The sequence below is a fragment of the Diuraphis noxia genome, unplaced genomic scaffold, assembly GCF_037042655.1.
Source record: "Diuraphis noxia isolate RWA-SAM2 unplaced genomic scaffold, SU_Dnox_SAM2 contig0005, whole genome shotgun sequence".
Taxonomy (NCBI): Eukaryota; Metazoa; Arthropoda; class Insecta; order Hemiptera; family Aphididae; genus Diuraphis; species Diuraphis noxia.
Window position 1 is genome coordinate 48,963,795 of NW_028301715.1, and position 6,000 is coordinate 48,969,794.

Below are 6,000 nucleotides of genomic sequence, written 5' to 3' on the forward strand. Positions count from 1 at the left end.
AGTTTTCGTGTGAGCTGAAAATGTTTGAGGCGAATTCTAAACAGAGTCTTACGTTATACATTTATAGCTGACATGTCAACCACAAATTGGGTAGGACCATGGAATGAAATGTCCGCCGCAAGTTATCAATTATTATTTTTTATATTTTGTACTGGTCTGTGTAGTATGTACGGTTTATATTTGAATTTATGGCACATAAGAGTCAACAATGACCACAATACTTCAGAAATAGAAAACAATAGGAAAAACAGAGGAAGAAAAAGTGGAGAAAAAACTACATGCCATTGTGATGTGTATGCCAAAAAAGCAAGTTTGGCCATAAACGGGTCAAAGAGGACAGAGGTTATAAGTTAATTTAATTTAGATTTTTAAAATTTCATTTTCATCAACTTAATTTTTAATTGATTTATATTGATATAAACTTAATAAAATATAACGAGTTACTTTTAATCAAATCCAACTTTGTTAGTTTTTATAAATAATTAAATAATAATTATAGTAAAATTATTATCGTAGAGACGTCATATTGCATAAACATTAACTTTTTATTACCTATATTTTAAACCATAGATAAAAAAAAAAAAAAAATACTAACAATAATTAAATAAATAAATTGATGTAACTTAGTTACGTTTCTATATAACTTTTAACTGAGTTAAAAAAAAAAAGAACACTAGAATAATATTATTAACTTTAAACATATCTACCAACTTAACTCAATTAAAAATGATCATAAACTTACCCAGACAAACTTGCCCTTGTGCACAAAGGTTATTTTTATTTTTATATATAACATGCATCAAGCTGACTAAAACGACCAAACCTGACCGCAGTAACAAAAACGATTTGGCAAAAAATTCTTAAAATAGCGTACCTAGCAAAACAAATATTATCGATGAATGGTTTGAGGTTGTAGCACTAAGTGCCGCTGCTGGCGCCATCGCCAACTTGACGGACATTAAAATTGTTAGGTGTATAATAAATATTAAAAATACAATGAAATACAATAAAAATTTAGATTTTTCTCCTAAAAAATGAGATCTGTTACATAAATATATGATATGAAAAAACCCTCATTTTTTGTCAGTCAAGGCTAAAGTTTGAAATATTTCAACACGCCACTATAAGGAATATTATATTATTGATGTTTGTGGTTTGGTAAGGCACGCGGTCATACGTTCAATCTGCGGAATTGAGCGTACGCACCGGCCGCAGTTGCTGACTCCCGGATGGGTGACCACCCGTGATTTTTAGCGACATATCCTTGCCACACATACACGAACACAATATGTTACAATCCTACCAACTCAAAAACCTACAAACAAAAATTTATAAAAATAACCCCTTCCGTACCAACTCACGCCCTAATATGGCCTGTTTTAGCGGATTCCATTCAAAAAAAAAAAAAAACAAATATCGAAGTGTACCTACTCCATGTTCTTCGATTCGATCGTCAGAACCTAACCCAACCATTGGGTACACTGCTAGTCTCATTATTGGTTTTTTTTTTGTTTTAAGGTCTTTGTTCCGCATCGGTTGATTTAGTGGACTGTAACCGCTAGTTCTAGCTATTTTTGAGCCTTAGATTGGAGTAGATAGGCCGTGTATGGGTCTATATTGCGCAACACTGCCCGTGGTGGGTCTTGCTACGATGTAGATAGAATACTGAGCTTCTTTGCGCTCCGCACTCGCATTTATAGATACAGCACAACCTGTTGCGTTGCCGCGATTGGTTGTTGCGTGCGGTCGTGCGTCGGCGACAACGCGCATGGGCGATCTATCGTCGTAGCTTCGTGCGTTTGCTGTATACGGACCGCGGCCGGTCCTGTGTTTTGTGACGGAACGGTGGACGCCCGCCGGTCGGGCGCCAGCCGAGTCAGGAACAGAACACGACACCGATAGCGTGTGTGGCTTGTGGCACCGTGAGCCAGCGGCGTGCAATGAGCTTTGGCGCAGCGCATGCGTAATGCCGTACGGACCGCGACCGGTCTCGTTCTCTGTGACGGAACGGCGGGCGCCAACCGATTCAGGAACAGAACACGACACCGCGACGACGCCGTGTATGGTTTGCAGCGGCTGCAAATAAGCCGCTAGACAGTCAGACGTCCAGCTTACGTCATGTTATACTTGTAATACAAGCTGGGCACTAACTAGTTGGAAAGTTAAAGTTAAGTTAGTTTTAATTCATATTAACTTTGTAACTTGACTAGGTAGTTGAATTTAATGTGTAAAATAGTCTTATCTAACTGGTTAGAAAAAAAAGTAGGTAACTAGTTATTATTATAATTTTTTTTTCATTCCAAAATTCCAAAAGCTGTTCATTAATCATAACATTATGGATAGGTAGGTTATTAGATTAATGGCTCATATAATATAATATTATTAATTATTAGTATTTACTATTTATAACAATGTACGCACAGAATCCACGGTTTTTCCGTGTTTTAGTCTGTAGAATGTAGAAGTAGATATCTACTAGATGTCTAGATATATATAGTATCTATACGAGTGGCTTAACCAATTAGTATGGACACAATATCGTATGAAATGATCTAATAACCGACAAGTGATATACCAATTAGTTTTTAAGAAATTGATATTATTATTTAGAACATTTTTACCAAATTACTAGGTGTTTAATTCAATTTTTCATTTATAATCAATAATTGAAGTTAGATAACTTATTATTTACATTTTAACAAAAAACATTTTTTATTTTTATAAACCAATTTCTAACTTCTACTCTAATTTAGTTACTATTTTCACCTAACTAAGTTAGAAATTTTAACAGTTTCAGAAACTAACTTATTTAGTTTTTTTATTGAAGTAACCTAACTTCAACTAGTTGAAAAAAATGACTAACTTGCCCAGCTTTGATGTCTTGTATATAGCTTGTAGCTATCGTGTACCTTATTGCGACCGATGCCCTTTTTATGACCGATCTGACCAATGCTCTACATAATACATAGATCCGGCCGATTCAGTCGGTGGGAGGTGGGTAGCTCACCTGTACGCCTCTCGAAGTCTCGACATCAAACGTGCCCACATTGCAGCGTTTTTTCATGACGATCGACTAGTCAGAGTGCCGACCGACTGTATTCCGAATCTCATGCTATTATGCAACGTATTTTGGACAACGGCCCCAAAAATAACACATACAAAATAACATACTTGTTAATTAATTACGACAAACAGGATTGTGATAACATAAAAGGAAAAATACTTCGCAAAGCGCGAATAGTCTTCGAGAGCAGCAGTTCACCCTTTCTCCGCCACCACATTATGTATTTGTTTTATTATTATTATTATTTCATGTGTCTATAGAACACATTAATACGATAACGTTATAAGGTTTAGTCTAACACATTTGGATTTTGTTATTAAATTACATTCGATAAGTCGACGATATCCCGCAACGGTCCGATCAATATAATAATATAACAGAACGGATGTGTCGAATTTAATTATTATATAACGCGAGCTTATATTTATCAGACCGTTTTACAATACAAGATGGTCAAGATGTATCTACTATCTAACTATTCATGCTGTACAGGGTGATTCACCAAGCATACTCACCTCCATTTTTTAAGATTTTTACTCTCCAAATTTTTTAACACCATATTAAAATTCTATATTATTAATTCCATATTTTGAAATTCTTGAGATTTGTATACTGAATAAAGATTATAGCGTCCCACGTGTAGAGATTAAAATGTATTTTATTTAAATGTGCCAAACTCCCTTCCCCTACCTTTCTACTGTAAATTATCATGTAGTAGATAATTTTTTTGAACACTTTGACGTATCAATATCAAAATTCGAATTGTATTCGAGTCGTTTGTTAATAATGTGCACCTACTTAGCATAATTAGAGATCCGTGATAATAACTTAGGAAGACCAGTGGACATTTTAAAATCTAATAAATAAATATTAATCTATCAGTATTTATAATTTATAAAAGTTGTGCAAGTATTAAACATATTTAATCAATTAAATTAAATTAAAAGATATTAGATTATATTTTTTATTTTTGTGGAACCGTTTTTAAGGACTATTAAATCTTTAATGCAAGCATTTTAATAACTGAGAAACTATCAGTTCAAAATTTGAATAAAATACACAAAAAACTTAAAAATATAATCGACTAAATAGAAGAAAAAAAGGTGTTCTCATTTGAAAAATAGAAATTTGTATCTCCACATGATATTCTTTAATAGTAGTACAAAAAATCTTGAGAAATTTAAAATGTGGTCTTTAAGAACCTATACCTACGTTAAAAATAAGGATTGCAATAAATTCGAAATTAAATGATAAAAAAGCTATACGTAGATGAGTGATTTTTTGGCGAATCATATCACTCTGTATATGCGTGTAGCTTTAATGTAATAATTCTGACGCGTTATGTATTCATTTAACGTCGGTCTGTATAATAACATAACATTATACTGGTATATACTGCTACCTATAGGTACCCATTTATTTTATTTATCGTTCAGCGTAACGTTAATTACGCGAAATATCGATATTATTTCACACCACGGGTTCGTCAAGTCATACATTTTACATTGAGTTCACTATACTGTCGTAATATTAAAACAACTGAGTATACAATTTTGGTATCGAATAACGACCACGCTAAGCTATTTTATGATATTGTTTATAATAAAATATTAGCGCCGCGCCGTAAACTTTTTCGAATGTCCTAAATAATTATTGATACCACCTGTAACAATGCAATAGTCGATAGCCGTACACATTTGTATGTAGGTCAAAGTTTTTTAGGTACAATTCTGTAACACGACTATACACGGTAATGGCTTAAGTATGCCCAAATAATTTCCATTGAGTAATAATTTCCAAGAAAAAATTGTATTGTTTTTTTTTTTTTTTTTTACATCGATGATTTTCGTTGCGATAATTAATACCAACGCTGCCAATCCTAAACTGTCATGCAAATATTATCATAACCTCTATACCTACACTTTGGCCACGAAAATATTGATAATATTCAACTCGCGTATCACTTAGATTGATAACTCGTTTAATAAAAATTGGAATGACGGGAAACCTCAACCTGCGGGTATTTGCTGTTCTTCTAATATATAACATTCAGAAAGGCTAATGCTAAATAAAATCATCAGCCCCCTCCTTCCCATAGACATGATATTTTTGACCCTGGTACAGAACTTAATCCGGACTCCTCTTAAATAATAATATTAATTTTGACACATTTTTCTAATATACATTGAAATAGGTACCTAATTATTCGCACGAACGTCGAACCTCAGAACCCGTACCCTCCTGATCCTCCCCTTGTGGGGGTCCTCAATGATCGTCCGCCATTATACGACCATTTAAAAGAATATTTAAAAATAATTGTCTTACGACGACTACGCACCCGACATCGATTATTGACTACGCTTCGTCATAGGAGTTGAACGTGTTAATTATATTTAAATCCAAGATATTTGTATTGGTAAAATGAATACAATTTGTTCAGTATATTTGTTTAACGTTATGAGATTATTCAATCTTCAATGAATATTTCAAATTTTTGCATCACTCCTTAAGCAAAAAGGTAAGCTCTATAAAAAATCAAGTTAAATTTTTAAATTTCAGAAATCCATTTCGATGTCAATAATTTTGTAGGAAATTAATGAATTAATAATTCGTAAAAATTATGAAACAGACGGAATCCTATGGAATATTGCAGTCTATTTCTATAACAAAGAAAATCTGATAACAATTATTATGATAGAATTATTCGCTTATTATTATTATTCTGAAAATTGTGTTTACTGAAATTCATTGAGGTAGTTGCTCGATTGGTGTAATGGTTGATTTTTTTGTTGCTTAAACTCTAATTAACTGTCCCAAAACTTTGAGAGAGACTTCACTACAAATTTCAATTACTTCGGACTATTTATCTACGAAACGAAAACTAAATCAACGAATTACCTAAAATAACAACGGCCGCATCCTGATTCCTTTATTAC